Below are 21,875 nucleotides of genomic sequence, written 5' to 3' on the forward strand. Positions count from 1 at the left end.
TAAAAAAAAAATTATTTTTTTTAGTAGTAGTAAACCTTTAATGGCATAAATACATCAATAAATAATAAATTACAAGACAATAATACCATAAAATATGTAACATAAGCGACATGAATTGAAAGAGAAATTTACAAAGAAAAAAACTGTTCGTCCAACCAGCACTATAACTAAGGATTCACAACTTGAAACCAACTATAGGTACAATGAAGAAATACCCAATGCTGGGAAAAGATTGGACGAATCACACATTTTGGGAGGACAATTTGACTTGTCTGAAAGCAGGAGTTTTGGATAGAATGGAGGCCTAAAAAAAAAAATTATTGTGACCCACTTATGATCGCGAAACCAGAAGTGGTTCATGATCTTTTGTTTACATTCTGCAAGCCACAGGGAGTCCTGTAGAGGGCTCTGCAGGGCTCCCCACATCCTCTGGACCCCTGTAGCAGGTAAGTTAAGTTATAAACAGCCCCCCTTCCCCACAGCGGCATGATCTTGGGGATTGTGTCACTACTTTCCACCCCACTCCCGCAAAGACTTACCCTGGTTCTTGAGCTCCCAGAGAGTTTGAGAACTAGTGCTGTAGTTCATGTTCTGGTTACTTCCAATTTGGATTACTCCAACGTGCTTTATGTGGAATAACTGTAAAGGCAATTTGAAAACTTCAGTTCGTCCAGAATGTAGCTACCAGAATGCTTTTTCAAACTGGCAAATTGGAAAATATCACAGCCCAACTCTATCTGCTGACCCCTGTCAGCAGAATGCATGTTCTGCCAGCGGAAGTGCCAGGTTCCAGGTGAAAGTGTCTGGATCCTGGTGTGTGTTGTGTGACATTGCACATACCAATGCCCCAGTGAGCACAATGAGGCTGCCATTGCTGTCGCTGGTGGCTGCACACACAGACTAGTGGTAAGGCCACCATCTGCCAGGGCAGATGAGTCAGTGGTGATGGTGGCAGTGAGGATAGATGGAGAAGGAGGAATAGGCATTTCTGGGAAGGGGGAAGAACCAGGCTGAGGAGGAGATGGAAAGCGGTGGATCCAGCAGCAGTGGTGCACACCAGATCTTATACCCTTCTTTTAAAATGTCCTCACCCCCTTCTTCTCCTCATACCTACACCACCAAAATAGATGCTGTGTGTCTGAGAAGACCCCTTGACAGCTTACCAGGAGGTAAGTACAAAATGTTTTTACGTACCTCCTGCAGGCCAGTTGTTCCCCCACCATAGGATGCAACACACCCCTTTTTGACATGGCTGCATCAGCGCTGGTGTTGGGGGACAGCATTGGGGCCTGCACTGTTGAAAACTGAGTCCGTTAGTTCTAGACTCAATTCAAAGTGCTTGTTTTAAATTCTAAAGACTAAATGGCTCGGGGACCAGAATTACATCCACCCACATGCATCTTCCTGATCTTTGAGATAATCTGAAGCTGAAATAATCTGAAGCTGAGGATCTGCTTCATGTCCTTTTGCAGTCTGTAGCATAGTGGGTGGACATGAGAGGGCTCCAATCTTGCTATATTAGTCATGACTAATTCCTTCTGAAATACCAGAAAAAAGTTAACCCTAACTAACTTTAACTGAGTCATGACCTTGTTGTTCCTGCAAAGGATTCTGAAGCACCTGACTTACGAACTTTACCCTTTTTATACATTTCATGATTGACCAGATTCTAAAGTTTGGAAAGGATAGATTGCTTTGAAAAGGGGAGCTCACTCTGCATATTGTATATTTTGAGCTGTTAAGCTAAGCACAAAATGCATTTTCCATAATTTGAAAATATCCGCCTCACTTTAATTTTGGTGTTTTGGACTTCAAAGCAGCTACTGGCAGATAGGGTTCTTTAAACACAGCTGTTGTTTTATTCCTCTCTATTCATTTCAGACTTGAGCGCTGTGGTGACAGTCATCAAACAAACGAGTACATGGAGATTGTGTCCATTGGCCTCTCACCTGACACACCCAAAAGCACATAGACCTCCCATGTTCACAGGATCATGCATAAGTAAGCCAATGGACAGGGTGGCTGAGATTATGTATTGTATCGTTTATAAATCACCATCAGTGATATACAATTTGAACAACATAATTCTGAGAAAGCAATAGTTACTTTTTATGTTTTAGCAGTACAGTATTTTATGTTCAGGCTTTATTAAGAATGGGTGCAGCTTGAAGTAATACAGAAGAGGCACTAATCATAGCTTTCATGTAAAGTATATACAGTGCAAGGCATGTAATAAAGCTCCACTTGATATTTTCCAAGGGTATAAATATTTAATGATTTTTTTTTTTTACTGTTTATTCATGAAATACTCTCCAGTCAGCTACAGCTGCTCAGTGTAAACACATGTATCTGTGGCTTTATAACAGAACCAGAGATACAGAAGATGAAGAATCTGAAGGGAAAAACTGGAGTGTTGGAATGCTGAGCCCCCCTCCCCCCCTTATTACAGAAAATTACCTGGCTGGTTGGCAACCTTCAGTCTCGAAAGACTATGGTATAAGCCTACAGCACCCAGTATTCCCAGGCAGTCTCCCATCCATGTACTAACCAGGCCTGACCCTGCTTAGCTTCCAAGATCAGATGAAATTAGGCATGTGCTACCTATAAACACCCATTCTGTAAAGAGGGGAAACTGTTTTACTCATTTTGTCAAAATAAGGAACTGACTACATAAAAACTGTTCCTAGGAACAGAATAGTTCAGGATTTTAGTCTTACAGGAGTTTATTATTTCCATGCTTGTGTCTGAATTTGAAACAAACTTCATGGAGCCTAATCAGACTTGCAAAGCTAGAATGAGTGAATTGATTTCTTGGTCTTATAAGGGCCATCAATTCTGTGCCCTCTTATAGTGCTGATGCAATGAATGTGAGTGTGACACAGTAAAAGATGTAAAGAATTTATGAGCCAGTCTGCGTATGTAAGACAGACACTTTCTTCATGGGGTCCATCTCACATATGAGACTATTGATAGCAGAGCTGAGGAATTAAAGCAGTCCCTCACACAGCAAACTTATTTTCTTTTTTATCTATATTTTTATTTTATTATACTAAATACAAATACAAACAGAAAAAAGTTAAAAAAATAAAGATATTGCAGGTTGTGTGGCAAATGCAGAAATCTCAAACTACATTTCTTTGTTCTACTATTAAAATCATACAGAAATTAGTTATCAATTCTTAAACAATCTACACTTATTAAAAATACATTTTCAACACCAAAAAAACCCATAAAAGTTAAATCTATCTACTCATCAAATCCATAAATTATTTGGCCCATTATATCTAACTACATTTCTTTATTCTACTACAAAATCATCCAAAAAATTATCAGATCTTAAACAGTCTAAACTAACTAAAAATTACATTATCCACACAAGAAGAAACATGAGAGACATGAAAATTCTCCCCTATCTACTCATCAAATCCATAGGTCAGTGTTATTCAAACTGTGACGCGCGGCTCGTTAGGGAGGCGCCAGGAACTCCAAGGGGAGGCTCGGATGTCCTCCCGCAGCGATACAGTCTGCACTTTTTTTTTAAAGCAGAAGAAACAGGAGTTGCTGAGCTGCGAGAGTGGCTGCTGCCGCCCCGCCCTCTTCTCCCTCCACTCCGAGGCTGCCGCCTTCTGTGTTCACTGCATGTTGTTTCCAAAGCTCTTCAACTCCAACCCCCATCTGGCAAGTACCAAGCATGCTCAGCTTGCAGTCCTTAACCCTGCTGATCCTTCTCTGGTTGGTTCCTAGTTTCCAGCCTGGGATTGATTCTCATCAAAGTGAAATCTCTCTTTTAAACTCTGCCACTCTGCCCTCTGCCACTCCCCCCTGTCAATCTCCAAACCTTCCTGCTTTCCTTCCCCTCCCCTTAAAGTTGTTTCCATGCAGTTGGCAAAGGGGGAGAGGAGAAACAAGCACACACTTTACTTGGCCAGGAGCAGAAAAAGGGTACTGCTTTTAAAGTGATTTATTAATCTTGTTGTTTGACTGAAGAGGAAAGGCTTTTTTTTTAAAGTGATGAATCTTGCTATTTGAAGGGAATACTTATCAGCCATTGATGAAGTGATTGCCAGCCCAATCCTATCCACACTTTCCTAAGAGTAAGCCCCATTGACTCTGATGGGACTTACTTCTGAGTAGACATGCACAGGTTTGAGCTGTGCATCTCCTGGTATAGGAGACAAATCAGCTTCCTAACCAAACCCTTATCAGCTCTGATATATTTTCATGATCTATTTTTGTTTTCCCCACCAGCTGCTGAAAAAATTTAATTTAATTTAATTAAAGGGTTCAATCCTATCTAAGGAGAATGGGAGAAATGACTAGTTGGATTGGGTCCACAGGGGTGTATGTGTGTGATGTTGGTCAGACTGATTGTTCACCAAGTTCATTTGATAAAACAATTCTATTGCTATGCTTACAAAGTTTAAAAAAATGAGTCCTGGACCAGACAAAATCTGCCTACTCCAGCATCCTGTCTCCAACAGTGATCAGCAGCTGATCATTTATAAAGCATGTATATTGCTGTGTATTAACAATATATTTTTAAGATCTGCATTTAATTAATGATATGATTAATATAGTTAATATATATTTAATATTTAATGTTATATTATAATAAATATAATATTATAATATAATATTTAATATAGTTAATATAGTTAATATTTCTGACCACTTCCTGTTTAATGATGTCACTTCCAGCCGTCAGGAACATGATGGAGAGTCATGGCCAACAGCCACGGGGGTCAAGGGAGCCACTGGCCAGAGAAGTTTGAGTACCACTGCCATAGGTTATTTAGCCCATTTTCCCCTTGGTGCCCAGTAAGTCCATGAATGGTTTCCAATTATCCATAAAATTTTTTACTGACTTCTCTTTAATAACAATTGTAAGTTTATCCATTATCCATCAAAACCTCTTCCTCCTGACAATGATCCTCTTGTATATCTTCTAATCTTCCCTCTTGTCCTACTAATTCTTCCTGTTCTTTAAATTTCTGCATAAAGTCTCTTGCCTTTTGAACCATATCCAGCCAGTAGCTTTTTGGTTGTCTATAAACCTGGTCAACTTCTGAGCCAATTATTTGTTTATCTGTTTATAAATACCAGGCTACCATTTGTTGCCTGTACCATTGTACCATTCGTTGTCTCAAATCTTCTCCAACTTCTCCTAAATTCTTTGGCACGGCGCTTAGTCTCAAAGTTTTTTCTTTATTTACTTGTTCCATCAAAGATATCATATCCAATGTTTTCTCTTGTTCTGAACTCAGGACTTCCATTCTACAATCAGTGATATTGACTCTGTTCTGGATCTCCTGTGTCTCTTGATTAATATGTTCGACAGATTCTTCCAGCTGAGCCATAGCTTGTCTCAATTCGAATTTCAGGTCTTTAAGCTCTTGTTCAACTGAGGGCGTAATTCTAACCCATTTTCCAGCTCTGACATAAGGCAGTGGCATCACTAGGGTTCACGTCACCCAGTGCAGGAGGCCAGCGTGTCACCCCCATGCAGTGGGTGGGGCAACACCCCAGGTGGTGGGCGTGGTGACCTACCATCACCCTGCCCCACCTGGTTTTTTTCCACTGTACCTTTTGATAGAATAAATATATTTAAACGCAGGTTGTTTCATTGCATTCTGCATGAAATTACACATTGATTGATATATGACATGATGGTGTTATTTTTGCAAACTATGATTTTGGTCACTAGTGGTGTCACCTCCCCCCAGGGTGTCAACTTACTAACACCTTATTGGAGCAGTTCTCAAACTTTTAGCACTGGGACCCACTTTTTAGAATGACAATCTGTCCAGGACCCATCATAAAACAAATTAAAATAATTATAAATAAATTAAAGTAAAATAAATAAATAAGGGAAAGCCAGTCCTGTTCCACCAAGTGAATTTTCTCTGTAGCCTGCCTGCAATAACACCCCCCCAAAAAAGAATCAGTAAGATTTTCACCTCTACCCAGTACCCAGTTCAATTTAAGTTCTTATATTTCAAGCATATCGCTATCAGGACCCACCTGGTTTTACAAGTCTGAGAACCCAAGCCTATGCCTGTCTACTCAGAAGTAAGTCCCAATATAGTCAGTGGGGCTTACTCCTAGGAAAGTGTGGATAGGATTGCAGCCTAAAACAAAAAGATTCACCTTATCCTGTCAAGCCTCTGTTTCATTATTTTTAGGGGGGGGGGGGCTTCGTTCTGGAGCATTTGTTGAGCTCCATTTGCATCAAATCAGGACCATTCTGGTGGCCTCACACTTCCCTTTGCCTGAACTGCCCAGCAGCTAAGGCACGTTTGCGTACTTGCAAGTAAACACGACCATATGGCTTAGTTTTGCGGTCCATATGGCTCAATACGTTTGCTAGCTTGGAGGGAGGGACCTTCTTCTCGGGTGTTTTTGGGGGGGCTACATTCATTGGATCAGGACCCTTCTGGTGTTGTTGGATTCCTCTCAACCTGCTCTTTCAGAAAGACTAAGGCACGTTTGCCTACTCACAACTAAATGCACAATATGGCTCGGTTTCACTTTCCATTGGGCTCCAAGCATTTTTTGTTTTCTGGTGTTTTGCCAATAACCTTTGATAGAAAGGAGATATTTCACTCAATGTTTTTTGCATTGCATTCTGCTGGAAATTCCACATCCAACGGTATATAACATGATGGTGTTATTCCCAACCACCGCGATTTTAGCACGTCACTCTCCCAGTGTGCGTCACCCCCCCTTGTGCATCACCCGGTGAGGCCCGCACCCCCCTAGCAATGCCACTGCATAAGGACAATGCAGCTCTGAGGTAAGGGAACAAACATAACCTTACCTTGAGGAGGTCTCCATGACTGCCCCCCAACTGCAGGATGCAGCCCATGCCCCACAGGCACAGCTATACCAGTGCTGGAAAGTTGGTTAGGATTGCGCCCTGAGTCTATTTTTAATTCAATTTTATCCTGAAACTGCTGAAACGGGCATTCCAGAAATTCCATATTAAGTTCTCTTTTCAGAGTCTGTATTAGTAATCTTGGCTGTTTCGTTTGTTTTGCTTTCTCCATGGTATTGGCTCTTTGTTCCGGTTTTCACTGGCAGATGTCACTTCTAATTCAAATAATTCAAGAACTTTATGGTTACACACTATATGGTTTTGAAATAAAGTTCTTCCGGTCTATAGTTCTTATACTCAAATTTCATAAGCTATGACGTATCACGTTAAAGTAAAATATAAACACCCTAGATATCGTAATCATTAAAGTCAATAAAAAGTCATTAATCAGTAGAAAAACATCCTAATAAAGTACTTGGAGACCATGTGGCCCTTAAACTTTCAAAACACATTTCCTCCTCACCATGCCTGCTGCGCACATTCCCAACATTCCATTCCTTCCCACCGATAAGAGTTTCATCTCATTAAAATTGTTTCAAGATCCTTTAATTAGCAGTCTTATCTTGACTGTCCAAACAACTTCTATAAATCACAGTATTTCTCCACAACTTGCCAAAGGGAAAGTAATAAATTTCAGGGTCTTTGTCTCACTACTGAAGACCGGAGCTAGATGTCTGTCCTTCTTGTTTTCAGTTCCATCTGCCAGAGACCTCAGAGCACATTGCACATCACATAGCAAGGCTACAGCATTCTCTAGTTTCATTTGCAGCAAAATTGTGAAGGCCTTGTATGCATCAGTGGTAGAAAAAACAATGTGAAACTTTGAAAAAAAGCTTTGTGAAACTGTTTAGAGCAGGGGTGCTCAATAGGTGGATCGCGATCTACCGGTAGATATTTGTCTACCGGGCTATTTGTCTATCTACCGGTAGATCGCGAGGCAAAATGAGTAGATCGCGGAGTGCCGACCCCCCCTTTCAGGTGCCCCTGGGAGGAAACGCCGGGAGTAAGGCCCATTGTACTCAATGGGGCTTACTCCCAGGTAAGTGTGGCTAGGATTGCAGCCTCACAGCCTAATCCTAGGCATGTCTACTCAGGAGTAAGTCCTGTTATACTCAGTGGGGCTCAAGGTACACCAACATACATTGTACACATAAATGTTATATGTTATGATGGCGTGAACATTGTAAAAAAAACTCTGGTAGATCTCCAGGCCTTGCTGGGTTTCAAAGTAGCTCTCAAGCCAAAAAAGTGTGAGCACCCCTGGTTTAGAGTTTTGGCAACTTTCCAGTTCCAAGCTCTGCTAAAAGGGGCACACACAGTCCATGAAGATACTACACATATCTTAATAGCAATCAGTTTAGACACAAAACATATAATTAATCTTCTGGCACCAGGTCTTTCCACTAAAGATATTGCTAAGTAACATTTCAACAGCATTCTTAATTAGGAAATACAAGAGTCTCACCATTCAGCTCCACCGCTTATTTACTGTATGACAGGGTGTTGCATTTTTTTGAAAACATTTATGGCACTTCATAAATTATTTTAGAGAGTGGAGATGATGAAGATGACGATAATAATAATAATTACACCACAGCTTGTATTACATTTACAGTTTGCTTCCAGAATAAAAAATTAGTTTCCGTTCGTAGAAGAGCTCACATAACTACTAAGCATATCTATTGATGCTCTTAACAATACTTCAAAGTAAGAAAGGGGAAAGCACTTGCACGCTAATTAATCAATTATACAGCTTAGCCTCACAACATTTCTGTGAGATAATGTATTATGCCTATTTTTCCATTTGTTGCTCTGATACTAAGTTGCTGTGTGAGATGGAGAGGGGTGTGTGTGTGTGTGTGTGTGTGTGTGTGTGTGTGTGTGTGTGTGTGTGTGTGTGTGTGATCTCTCTTGTTGGCAACCTTCAGTCTCAAAAGACTATGGTATCGCACTCTGAATGGTGGTTCTGGAACAGCATCTAGTGTGGCTCAAAAGGCTGATTCGGGAGTGACAATCCCTTCCACACTGGGAGCAAGTGCAGTCTGTCCCTGGTCTATCTCCCTGGCTATGGGCCTTCCTTCTTTGCCTCTTTGCCTCAGTCTGTTGGCCAAGTGTTGGCCATGCTGTTGGCCAAGTGTTGGCCATGCTGCACAGCCTGCCTCCAAGCGGAACGCTCAGAGGCCAGGTTTCCCACCTGTTGAGGTCCATTCCTAAGGCCTTCAGATCCCTCTTGCAGATGTCCTTGTATCGCAGCTGTGGTCTACCTGTAAGGCGCTTTCCTTGCACGAGTTCTCCATAGAGGAGATCCTTTGGGATCCGCCCATCATCCGTTCTCACGACATGACCGAGCCAACGCAGGCGTCTCTGTTTCAGCAGTGCATACATGCTAGGGATTCCAGCTCGTTCCAGGACTGTGTTGCTTGGAACTTTGTCCTGCCAGGTGATGCCGAGGATGCGTCAGAGGCAGCACATGTGGAAAGCGTTCAGTTTCCTCTCCTGTTGTGAGCGAAGAGTCCATGACTCGCTGCAGTACAGAAGTGTACTCAGGATGCAAGCCCTGTAGACCTGGATCTTGGTATGTTCCATTCTTGTTGGAACAGACTCTCTTTGTGAGTCTGGAAAACGTGGTGGCTGTTTTACCAATGCGTTTGTTTAGCTCGGTATCGAGAGAAAGAGTGTCGGAGATGGTTGAGCCAAGGTACACAAAGTCATGGACAACCTCCAGTTCATGCGCAGAGATTGTAATGCAGGGAGGTGAGTCCACATCCTGAACCATGACCTGTGTTTTCTTCAGGCTGATTGTCAGTCCAAAATCTTGGCAGGCCTTGCTAAAACGATTCATGAGCTGCTGGAGATCTTTGGCAGAGTGGGTAGTGACAGCTGCATCGTCGGCAAAGAGGAAGTCACGCAGACATTTCAGCTGGACTTTGGTCTTTGCTCTTAGTCTGGAGAGGTTGAAGAGCTTTCCGTCTGATCTGGTCCAGAGATAGATGCCTTCTGTTGCAGTTCCAAAGGCATGCTTCAGCTGGACAGCGAAGAAAATCCCAAACAAGGTTGGCACAAGAACACAGCCCTGCTTCACTCCGCTTCGGATGTCAAAGGGGTCTGATGTGGAGCCATCGAAGACAACAGTGCCCTTCATGTCCTTGTGGAAAGACCTGATGATGCTGGTCTGAAAGAAGAAAGAACCTTCTTTCAATTGTAAAAATCCCTATTTAATAAGGGATTTAAATAAGCCTGCCTATGTAAACCGCCTTGAATAAAGTCTTGAATAAAGACCAAGAAAGGCGGTATATAAATACCTGTTGTTGTTGTTGTTGTTGCTGAGGAGCCTGGGTGGACATCTTATCTTGGGGAAAATCTTGAAGAGGCCGTCCCTGCTGACCAGGTTGAAAGTCTTTGTGAGATCTATGAAGGCTATAAAGAGTGGCTGTCGTTTCCCTGCATTTCTCCTGCCGTTGTCTAAGGGAGAATACCATATCAGTGGTGGACCTGTTGGCTTGGAATCCACACTGCAATTCTGGATAGACGCTCTTTGCAAGTACCTGGAGCCTCTTTAGTGCAACTTGGACAAACAGCTTTCCTACAACACTAAGGAGAGAGATGCCGCGGTAGTTGTTGCAGTCACCCCTGTCGCCTTTGTTCTTGTGCAGCGTGATGATGTTTGCATCCCTCATGTCTTGAGGTACTCCACCTTCTCTCCAGTAGAGACAGAGGATTTCATGCAGCTCAGTGACGATGATCTCTTTGCAGCACTTTAGGACTTCAGCAGGGATGCTGTCTTTTCCAGATGCTTTGCCAAAGGCAAGGGAGTCCAGGGCCACGTGAAGTTCTTCTAGGGTTAGTTCACTGTCAAACTCCTTCAGCATAGGCAGGCACTCAATGTTGTTCAGCGCTTCTTTGGTGACTACATTTTCTCTGGAATATAGCTCAGAGTAGTGCTGCACCCAGCGTTCCATCTGCTGCGCCCGATCCTGGATGACCTCACCTGCAGCAGACTTCAGAGGGGCAATTTTCTTCTGTGTTGGACTTAGGGTCTGCTTGATACCATCATGCATCCCCTTGATGTTGCCCATGTCAGCTGCTATCTGTATCTGGGAACAGAGCTGGAGCCAGTACTCTTTAACACATCTCCTGGCAGTCTGCTGGACTTTGCTGCGAGCAGCTCGGAGGACCTGCAGGTTGCGCTCACTGGGACAGGCCTTGTATGCTGCTTGAGCTCTCCTCTTTTCCTCAATGACTGGTGTCAACTCCTCAGAGTGGGCTTCAAACCAGTCTGCCACCTTGTTGGTCTTCTTGCTGTATATGGACAAGGCGTTGTTGCAAACGGCATTCTTAAAATGTTCCCATCTGTTGGATGCGTTTGCGTCGGCTGGGCCTGGAAGAGGTTCCTCAAGTGCTCATGCAAATTCCTCCACTTTTCTCTGATTCCGGGTCTTGCTGGTATCAATGCGAGGTCTTCCTTCCTTTTTCATGTAATACAGTTGCTTCATTTGCAGTTTCACTCTGCTGCACACCAGGGAGTGGTCAGTGTTGCAGGCAGCACCCTGATAACTGTGTGTGATCTTGATGCTGGGAAAACCGGAGCGTCTGGTGTGAATCAGGTCGAGCTGGTGCCAGTGCTTTGATCTTGGGTGTCTCCAAGAGACTCTGTGTTGGGGCTTCGTGTTGAAGAATGTGTTGCTGACTCAGAGACCATGATGACAGCAAAACTCTAGCAGGCGTTGGCCATTTTCTTTCATCTTCCCAGTGCCGAACTGACCTAAGCAAGTGGGCCACGAATTGTTATCAGCACCAACTCTAGCATTGAAATCGCCGAGGATGAACAATGGCTCTTTTATGGGGATCTTCTTGATAGTGGTGGCCAGGTCATCGTAGAATTTGTCTTTGGCTTCTGCTGGAGACACAGAGTCGGTGCATAAGCATTGATGAGAGTGACAGGTCCTGCTGATGACTGGAGCTGCAGGGACAAAATTCTTTCACTTCCCACAGTAGGTGGGATGATGGATTCTAGCAGGGTATTTCTGACCGCAAAACCGCCATGTTCCCTGGTTTCCTTTGGTGGTTTTCCCTGCCAGAAAAATGAGAAATTTCTCTCCTTGACAGATCCAGAATCTGGCAGCCTTGTCTCTTGGAGGGCGACGATGTCCATCTGCAGTCTGTTCAGCTCCATGTCGATGACAGCTGTTTTGCATGTGTTGTCTATTTCTTGCAGGTCATCAGAGAAGCCAGGTGTCATTGTCCTTACGTTCCAGGTGCCCAGCTTTAGGGCAGGAGTTTTCTGTTTTCTGTTGCATGGTGCAGAGTTGTCGATCCGCTTGTCGGTTTTCACCCTAAACCCCACGCACCCCGTAAGGTTAATGGACTATGGCGAGGCAACACCTTACTGGCTGGGGACTGCCTAGCTCAAGGCAGGCGGTAGCTGCCCAATGAGATGCAATGATCTCTCCCACCGTCGGAAGCAGCCCCTGGTGTCACACTCTATGCCAATCGAGTGAAGACTTATAACAGGTAAACTGCTGCTTCCCGTGTTGTGCTGACGCCGTATGGCGAAGTTGGAGTGTCCTCTCCAGTGCGCGAAGCCTGGGTAAAGAAGGTATGGAAGATAGGCTGTTACCCATGCAGCAAATCCCCCCTCTCCACGGCGCTGGAATGATCCAATGGAAAGGCAGAAGCGAATACGGTTGGTTCCAGCAGCGTCACAAGGGTTGCCAGAGTGTGACTGTGTACAGCCGCGAACTGCCTCAGGGACTCCGGCTCCAGATTTTGCCTCGAGGTTGACTCCTGAAGCCTTTTCCACAACTGGATATAGCCACAAGGCAGTGGAGGTTTGAGGTCAGAGTTTCCTTCTCTTAGATGAGCTGCCTTCCCAGGCTGACGAGTCCCGTCTCCCCGGTGGCTGTTTGGTCGCCTCTTACGACTAGTACAGCCAAACTGGGGGCCTGTTCTTATCCCCAGCCCCCAGGGGATGATGCAGGAGTGGAGGGGCAGAAAGGGAGGTTTTGGGGGATGGAGAACTGCAGGGCGAGAGAGGAGGGTTGCGGGTAACGGAGGATTGCAGAGTAAGAGAGGGGATGAGTGTAATCCCCTACATACACACACATATATCTCCATCTCGCACAGCAACTGAGCATCAGAGCAACAAATGGAAAAATAAGCATGATAGATAGATATGTATATATACTTATAGCATTCCATAAATAATTTTGGAGAGTCAGTCTGATGATGAAGATGGTGCTGATGATAATTACCACTGGATCCTGAGTCTTTTCCAGGACAAGAAAATATTACTGTGTTAGCAGTAGAGGGCTCAAGCTGCATCCTAAGGATAACCCTCTGATGCTATTAACAATACCTCAAAGGTATATAGAGAAAAACGCATACCAATTAAGCAGCTAAACTTAGGAACACTTCTGTTTGATAGTGTGATGTGCCTGTTTTGTGGTCATAGGAAATTAAGTACATACAGTGTCAGGATAAGCTTCTCAGAAGTGCTTAAATCTTAAATGACATGAAACCATACATCTCACTTTGAAAAAACAAGCACACTTCACATCTTTTCAATCTGATTTTCTGCTGCAGTAATTTTCTAGCAACCCAATGCTATCTTAGTCCTTGTGCGGCGATTGCTGTATCCTGCTGGGGATTTTTAGCTGCTGCAGGTATCCTTTGGGTAGGGGAATATTTGTCCTCTTACCCTGGGTTAATCCCCAGCAGTCACTGTGAGTCTGTTCAGACCTGCATCAAGTTTGATTTGATCCATGCAAGTGAATTGGGCCTGGGAAAGGGGTTAGGATATGGTGTGCGCTGTCACTGTATCCATCCCCTTCCTGGTCCCAATCTGACCAACCCTGACCCCATCTCTTTTCCATTCTAGCTCCTCCTCCTCCTTCCCTATCCTCTCCCAACCCTGCACTGAACTTTCCTGCTCTGGCAGATCTCCCGATAGCCAACAGCATGTGTGAGAAGGCTCCAGATGTCCTACCAGTGTGTTGGCTGCTGGTGCTGTCACAAAGCACTTCACAGCATAGCATGCGCTGGTGGAACACATGTTTCACCGGTGCAGGCCCTGAACAGGATTGGGCCATTACTGTGTTCTGTAGATAAAAACCTTAAGCTTTCTGCGTGAGGTAACCAGAAACATAAACCAAGCTGCCCACCAATGCCAATCTTCTTTATGATTGATGCAATGCCATAGGGAAAACACTTTGAGAATGTGACCCAAGGTCCTGTGAAATGTACAAGGGATGTGCGACTGATTTAATTCAGTGTATAAAGTTTTGTGAGGTAGGAAACTTGAACTCCACCACGCGAAAGGATTTGGAGGAATTTGAGAACCAATACCAGTCAAGGTGAATATGTTTCTTTAGATTCACAATACTGCCCAACATGGACTATTGACCTAACTCTATTTAAGAGTGTTTCATTTATTTAAAGGGTTTGTATCACATATTTTCCCTCCCAGCCGGTAGGTACCCAAGGTGACTTGCATGCATCTTGAAAACAAAATTATGACAGTAATAAAAGCATTCAGCAACAGCCGATGCAGTAGAATGGTAAACATAACATCAACGCATCAGAAAATAAAATAATCAATTTCATAGTAGCAGAACAAAGCTAAATCCTCAAAGCCAAAGAAAATGTGGGTTAGCTCCTATCACTAGGAGGAATGCTATGCTGTGATGAATAAGGATGTTTGCTCCCCTACTGCTAACTATAAGAGAATCACCACTTTGAAAGGTCTCTCTGCCTAGTTAGCAATTGTCAGGAAAAACCAGAGCATCTTTGCCCCTCATCTTTCTTCATGTGGTTATGCAGGCATCCCCATGCCGGCAAAGAGAAAGTGCCATTCATTTCACATTTACACTTGGCAGGAGCAGCCAAAGTTTTCTTTAAAGAGCCCCGAATTAAACAAGTCTCAAAAATCAAAATCCAGACTCATCTTTTTAGCAAAGCAATTGCTCAAGCTTAAAACCATGGAGTCATATTCATTTTTCTATAAACTAGAATACTAGATACACTTTTGATACAGCCCAAGGTGATGTTCCTAATGCACATTAAAACATTTATAAACAAGTTTCTAAATGAGTATGTAACACACTGTTAAATATTTCCCAATTTAACAAGAAAATGATGTGTCCACATTTTGCTTTTTAAAATATGCTAATGCCTTGGAAAATTACAAGAATATGCATTCCTGTTAATTTTACATTATGGGAGGCAAGGGTAGGATCAGATTGCTGGGATGTAGTTCATTCATCTCTCTTTGTTTTGCAGTCTTTTAGCCAGCCACTGTCACATAGAAAACAGTGTCGGGGCTATCCACAATATGTCAGTTGAGCCATCTGTTCTCTGGAAGTCTACAGTCTTTTTGCCAGGTTAAAAAAAATATTTTCAGAGTAGTGTGAAGAAAACATACTGATTCCATAATATTCAGGAGGCCAGTGAATCAGAACTGCTGTCTGGTAGTTCTTGCATCATTTAGGAATGAATGTAATTTATTTTGGCTAACATTAGTTGCTAACATTCTGGGCACAGAAGAGATCTTCATTGTATCAGATTACTGCGCCTTATCTTCACACAGAAGAAACTGTTTCATAAATGACCTGGAGACAGGGTTGAGCAGTGAAGTGGCTAAGTTTGCAGACGACACCAAACTTTTCCGAGCGGTAAAGACCAGAAGTGATTGTGAGGAGCTCCAGAAGGATCTCTCCAGACTGGCAGAATGGGCAGCAAAATGGCAGATGCGCTTCAATGTCAGTAAGTGTAAAGTCATGCACATTGGGGCAAAAAATCAAAACTGCACATATAGGCTGATGGGTTCTGAGCTGTCTGTGACAGATCAGGAGAGAGATCTTGGGGTGGTGGTGGACAGGTCGATGAAAGTGTCGACCCAATGTGCGGTGGCAGTGAAGAAGGCCAATTCTATGCTTGGGATCATTAGGAAGGGTATTGAGAACAAAACGGTTAGTATTATAATGCCGTTGTACAAATCGATGGTAAGGCCACACCTGGAGTATTGTGTCCAGTTCTGGTCGCCGCATCTCAAAAAAGACATAGTGGAAATGGAAAAGGTGCAAAAGAGAGCGACTAAGATGATTACGGGGCTGGGGCACCTTCCTTATGAGGAAAGGCTAAGGCATTTGGGCCTCTTCCGCCTAGAAAAGAGACGCTTGAGGGGGGACATGATTGAGACATACAAAATTATGCAGGGGATGGACAGAGTGGATAGGGAGATGCTCTTTACACTCTCACATAATACCAGAACCAGGGGACATCCACTAAAATTGAGTGTTGGGCGGGTTAGGACAGACAAAAGAAAATATTTCTTTACTCAGCGCGTGGTCGGTCTGTGGAACTCCTTGCCACAGGATGTGGTGCTGGCGTCTAGCCTAGACGCCTTTAAAAGGGGATTGGACGAGTTTCTGGAGGAAAAATCCATTATGGGGTACAAGCCATGATGTGTATGTGCAACCTCCTGATTTTAGGAATGGGTTAAGTCAGAATGCCAGATGTAGGGGAGAGCACCAGGATGAGGTCTCTTGTTATCTGGTGTGCTCCCTGGGGCATTTGGTGGGCCGCTGTGAGATACAGGAAGCTGGACTAGATGGGCCTATGGCCTGATCCAGTGGGGCTGTTCTTATGTTCTTATGTTCTTATGTTTCTGTGTTGGATCCTACATTCTTGTATCTTAGCGTATAGCACCCACAATCTTGTGACTTTCATGAAGAGCCTATTATATCATAGTAATGATGGCTGACACAATGCATTATGTTATCATGTTATGCATGTGCCTGTAGCCAGAAGGCAACAACTCATGTCTTGGTATGCATTCGCTCATTGTTGGCAATTTGTTGGTGAAAGATGTCTTCTGCCCCTCTGTGCTACCAGGTTGTCCCACTACTGCTTCCTGTGCTACTGTTATCTGTTTGCTGTCATTGATTTGTTGCTTGATTAGCTCAGTCCTTGAGTATTCTGCTGTATACCCCTTATCTGTGTGAACTGTGATCTTGATTTTGACTTTTACTTGGTCACACAGTCTTTTCAGCCACTAGAGTTGAATTTGTAAGACTCTGGTATTAAGTATTTTATTTTCCTCTCCCTCTTTCTTCCCTACCTTGTTCCTCTTAGGGCCAAATCCTAACCAACTTTCCAGCACTGGCATAGCTGTGCCAATGAGATGTGTGCTTCATCCTGCAGTTGGGTGCCACTCATAGAGCCCTCCTCAAAATAAGGGAATGTTTATTACCTTCCCTTGGAGTTGCATTGTCCTTATGCCGGTGCTGGAAAGTGGGGTAGGATTGTGCCCTCAGTCAAACTCCCATAGAGAACAGTTCAAGAGGAGGAAAAGGAACCTGCATGGCGACTGTAGAGATAGGTGCTCAGACCATGACCTTGACCTAAGTCAGCTATTTCAACGATTGTGCCATGGAGCATTGGTATGACACAGATGGTCTGCAGGTGTGCCAATATATAGACTCCACAAATCAATTGATCTGGCAGGGCTTGTAGTACCCTTCCTGACATTATCTGGGTGATAGCATTAAGGCATTTGTGCTTGCTACCAGCTTCCTTAGCGTGATCCTCTCTGAATCTTAGAGGGTCCTAACCTGATGAACCATCCATAAATATATGTCTTTATTTAAACAATTTACATCTCACCTTTCCCTCCAAATAAAGTGATCAAGATGGCAAAATGGATATACCATGACTTTTCTCCTTATGCTTCTCAAGGCCAAAATAGGCCCCAATAGTGGCCCCAACTGGCAGTCTCTGGCTTGGTCAAGCATGATCTAAAAGCTAGGAATGTAACTTTGAGAGATGCTGAGCAAGCAGAGCATCCTTTGTTCCAAGACTGAGCTTGGATTGCAGATTCCCTGTGTAGGAGTTCTTGTTTTTCCTGTTTCAGCCTCTCTCCAAGTTCCTTTCCGTTCTGTCTCATTCCTGTTCCACCCAGTTTCTGAATTGTCTTCTTGGTTACGGTCTGCCTCTAATCTTTCCTGATCAATGTTGCACACTCTGGGCTGTTTCTTAAGGCTGACCCAGCCTTTGCTATTAAAAATGTTGTGACCCTGAAGCAAGTACAGTGTATTCAAGTTCACTCAAAGAAATGTTGCTCATAGTCTTGATCTGACCTTGACAGACAATAAATGTATGCGACTTGACAGGGAGGCCACTTTAGTAGTCTTGTGACTGCTTCTTTATAAATGTCCATGCACTCCATCCAGAGGCTGTGAAAGGCATGGCTGAGTTTTTACACTAGCCATTCCAACTGTAAAATCAGATATGAGCACTGCCTGCCTGAAGGCATAATCTGTGCAGCTTTACTAGGGTAAAGCTTTGCAGTGAGGATGCCATGATACCCTCATCCCAGCTTCTGGTGGTGCATTGGGTACTGCCACTGGTACTGAGGGTACAGGGGGTGGCCCAGCTGTGTGGGCCCTCTGATGGGCATGGACCCTTGGCTAGGCCTGACCTGGCTGACCCCTGACTCCTCTATTGTACTTGTGTTTCTTTCATGTCAATTTATCCCACAAATAATTACCTAAGAACAATTGTTTAAAACTTTAATGAGCAATATAAGAAGTGATAATTATTTAATGTTTCATTACCCTGCATATGCCCAATCTCGTCTGATCTTGGAAGCTAAGTAGGGCCAGGCCTGGTTAGTACTTGGATGGGAGACCACTTGGGAATACTGGGTGCTGAAGGCTTATACCATAGTCTTTTGAGACTGAAGGTTGCCAATCATTCTTCATGAGATGGGTGAAGAATGTTCTTCACGTGAAAATGATAGCAGAATTATAAACTATAAACAGAGAAGAACTGGCTTGAAACTGAGTTATATGAGTTGAGATGAATATTAATTATACTTGTCTTGTTTTTGTAGATGCTGTCTAATTCAGTCCTTTGAGAAGTTTGGTGACAAGCTTCTGGCTCTTTCCATGGCATTAAAAGAAATATAGGTGATACAGAGGCATCACTAGAAGTTCCAGTACCTGGGGCAGTGACATCAAGATGTCACTTCCAAGTTCTCCTGGAGAAGGAGGCACTGGCAGCTTTGCACTCACATTCCTTCTCCTGTGGAGGCTCCCTAAAGGTGCAGGAATGGTGAACTGGGGCGCAATGGTAAAGGAATGGGGAACTCGAAGTCACCGGTTCTTCCTCATCCTCCAGGGAGAACCTGGAAGTGTCTGCCTTACATGTTGCTCCCCCACCCCCGCATAGTGCCTGGGGCAGGTATCCCTCAGGTTCCACCCTAGTTACAGCTCTGAGGAGATATATGGATAGTCTATCACGATCTCTCTCTCTCTCTCTCTCTCTCTCTCTCACACACACACACACACACACACACACACACACACACACACACTTACACACATGTACGTGTGTATGTGTGTGTCTATAAAGCCTCTGGAACTCTCTCGCTGGATTCTCCAGATGAAGGGCATCCAGAATCCACAGATACCCTGGTTCACACATTCCAGTAGAACCCTGATGAGAAAATACAGGTCTACCAAACTTATTTAACCAAAAAAACTGGAGATCCTTCCTGTTTCTAATTTTAATAATCAGATTCTAAGTATAAGTGAGTCAGCTTTGCGTTTCATTTCTGACCTGCCAGTATTGCATAAATGCACATATTTCCTCTTGAATATCTTTAAAAAACTGAAGCCTTGAATCATTTTTGGCCAGTGGGAGATTTTATTCCTCCCCCTCTAATCAGATTGACTAGGATAGAATGCTCTTTCTTCTTCTGCACTTTCAAAAATAGTTGCTGAGCCAAATCATGTTGTGTGCTGGAAAACCGCAGGGTAGGGTGTTTTTCAGAAATGATTTGTGTTGGAGAAAAAGTAAATCAAAAAAACGGTGGTTAACTCATTGAAGGACCTGAGTTGAGATAAGTGATAACTTGAAAACTATAGAAACTCCCAGAGGATTTGAGGACTTTTGGGACTTATCTACTAATACATTTTTTCCCAACAGAAAGGACAGCAGAACTGAGATAAAATACCATTACAACCTTTACATCCAGCATATTTATGAGAGACAAGTGTATTCTTAGATAGTATATTAATTCCACCTCCTGTATATGGGGAAGTGGGAGGGTCACAATTTACAACAGAATGCAGTGGTTAGAATAAACTAGCACACAGAGTATTTCAGGCTTTGGCAAGAAAATGGTGAGACATAATAATAAGAAAATATATTTATGTCTTCTTGCCTGAAGTTCTTCATAGATGGCATTATATGTATGTTCACCTTTGCAAATATGTACTACAATATTTCTTTTCAAAAACTAGTTAAAATAAATATGATTTTCTAAGCAGCCATATTTTCTGCTGTGATTGCTTTTATAAATAGCTATAAATAGTTTGCACCAAGCTAATAAATATATGATAAATATGTCAATAAGCAGGAGGCAGGAGGTCTGGTCTAGAGGGTAGAGCCTCCATTAGCCCGAAGGTAACATCAGAAGGTCGCCAGTTCAAGGACACTGGCAGCTCCCTGAAGGGCTGAGAGTAGCGAGATCTTGAAGCAGCTGACAAGCCGAGCTGAGTGATTCCAACTGCTCTTGGTGTGAGCAAGAAGCGTCTTGGCTGCCCTCCATGTGAGAGATGGAGCTGCTTGTCAGCCTGCGTGGGAGAACAGGAGGCCAGAAGTGAGACCAAACCAGGAAGATCCATTCTGAAATATTGTTGGTTCTTGAAAGAGAGAACATCTATGATTGTAAAAATCCCCTTGAGGGATTTCGAAACACCTGCCTATGTAAACTGCCTTGAATAAAGTCAGAGGAGTAATCCAATGACCGGGTTATTACTACTACTACTACTACTACTACTACTACTATTATTGTTATTAATAAGCACTTAATTTCTCAGAGACCAATAGGTTATAAGGCATTTACCAAAATGTCTTGTAGCCATACTTTCAGTTGCTGCATTTATAACCTTTATAACCTAACCTAGTGTTTCCCTAACAGTGGACCCACCACCAGTGGCTCACAACCTGATTGTTGGTGGGTTGCAAAACTGAAACTGACAATCTGATAACTGACAAGAAAAATGCATTGAGCCCTATGGAAAGTGAAACTGAGCTGCATGTGCCTGTTAACTCATGAGTAGGTCTGTGCAGTCGGGGTTCATGCCAGGGTATATTCCCTCCTCCGCAGTCAGAAGTTGGATCATCCTGGTCTAAACAAGAATGTTGTTTGCTTAAAATGTGTGCTAGGCTGTTCAATACTAGTTTGATGTCTTTTCTGTCACTTCTTTTTTTCTTTTTTTTTTTAAAGCTCTTAAGAGTTGAGTGGCTGTGCTGTCATGATTTTTCCCTCTGGAGTAAAGCTCCCACTGAGGTGGCACACTGATGTTTTCTGAATATTTACCAGAGAAGAGCTGTTGTGCCTTCACCAAGGGAGAAGCCTATTTGACTTGCATCTGAGATTCACGTATCCTCTCTGGCTTTTAAGCAATGTGCATGTGGTTTTCAGCAGTGTTCTCAAACTGAATTAAATGCACATTTTTTTGTGTGTTCCACTACGTTTGTAGCTTTCGATATTTCACTACATGAATAAGCTTTTCCCCACCAACTTTATTTGTATTGCAGTCATATAGTGAAATATTATCTTGCTATTTTGAATATCACTTAAGTTCTTTAATATATATTACTATTCTGCAGCATATTTGAAGTGATCATACTTTGTATGCATTTTTGTGTTCAGAGTATGCTTCTTCTGCATATTCAAGGGAGAGAAATCTTTTTCTCATACAAATTGAATCCTTAATGCTTTGTGAGCTTGTCTGCTGCTAGTGTTTTCCACATTTTAGGAAAGATTTAGATAGTTTCAGGCTCCAAGGCAGTTTACAAAATAAAGTATAACACAGTATGTAATAAAAACTTAATATACAATAACCAGTAACAGTCAAAAATGGAACAGCAGCACCAAACAGAAGACAAGCATATCACAAATATACACAGTTGGCTTCTAAACTCTCTACCA

At 43.1% G+C, this 21,875-nt stretch overlaps 1 long non-coding RNA gene across 4 annotated transcripts in view; it reads right to left on the reverse strand.

Moving 5' to 3' along the window:
* The window catches only part of LOC136639777 (uncharacterized), a 75,771-nt gene that overhangs the window by 21,518 nt on the left and 32,378 nt on the right, over nucleotides 1–21,875 (reverse strand). The gene's annotated exons all lie outside the window — the stretch shown is intronic.

Source organism: Tiliqua scincoides, chromosome 2 (assembly GCF_035046505.1).
Source record: "Tiliqua scincoides isolate rTilSci1 chromosome 2, rTilSci1.hap2, whole genome shotgun sequence".
In the NCBI taxonomy this organism is placed as follows: domain Eukaryota; kingdom Metazoa; phylum Chordata; class Lepidosauria; order Squamata; family Scincidae; genus Tiliqua; species Tiliqua scincoides.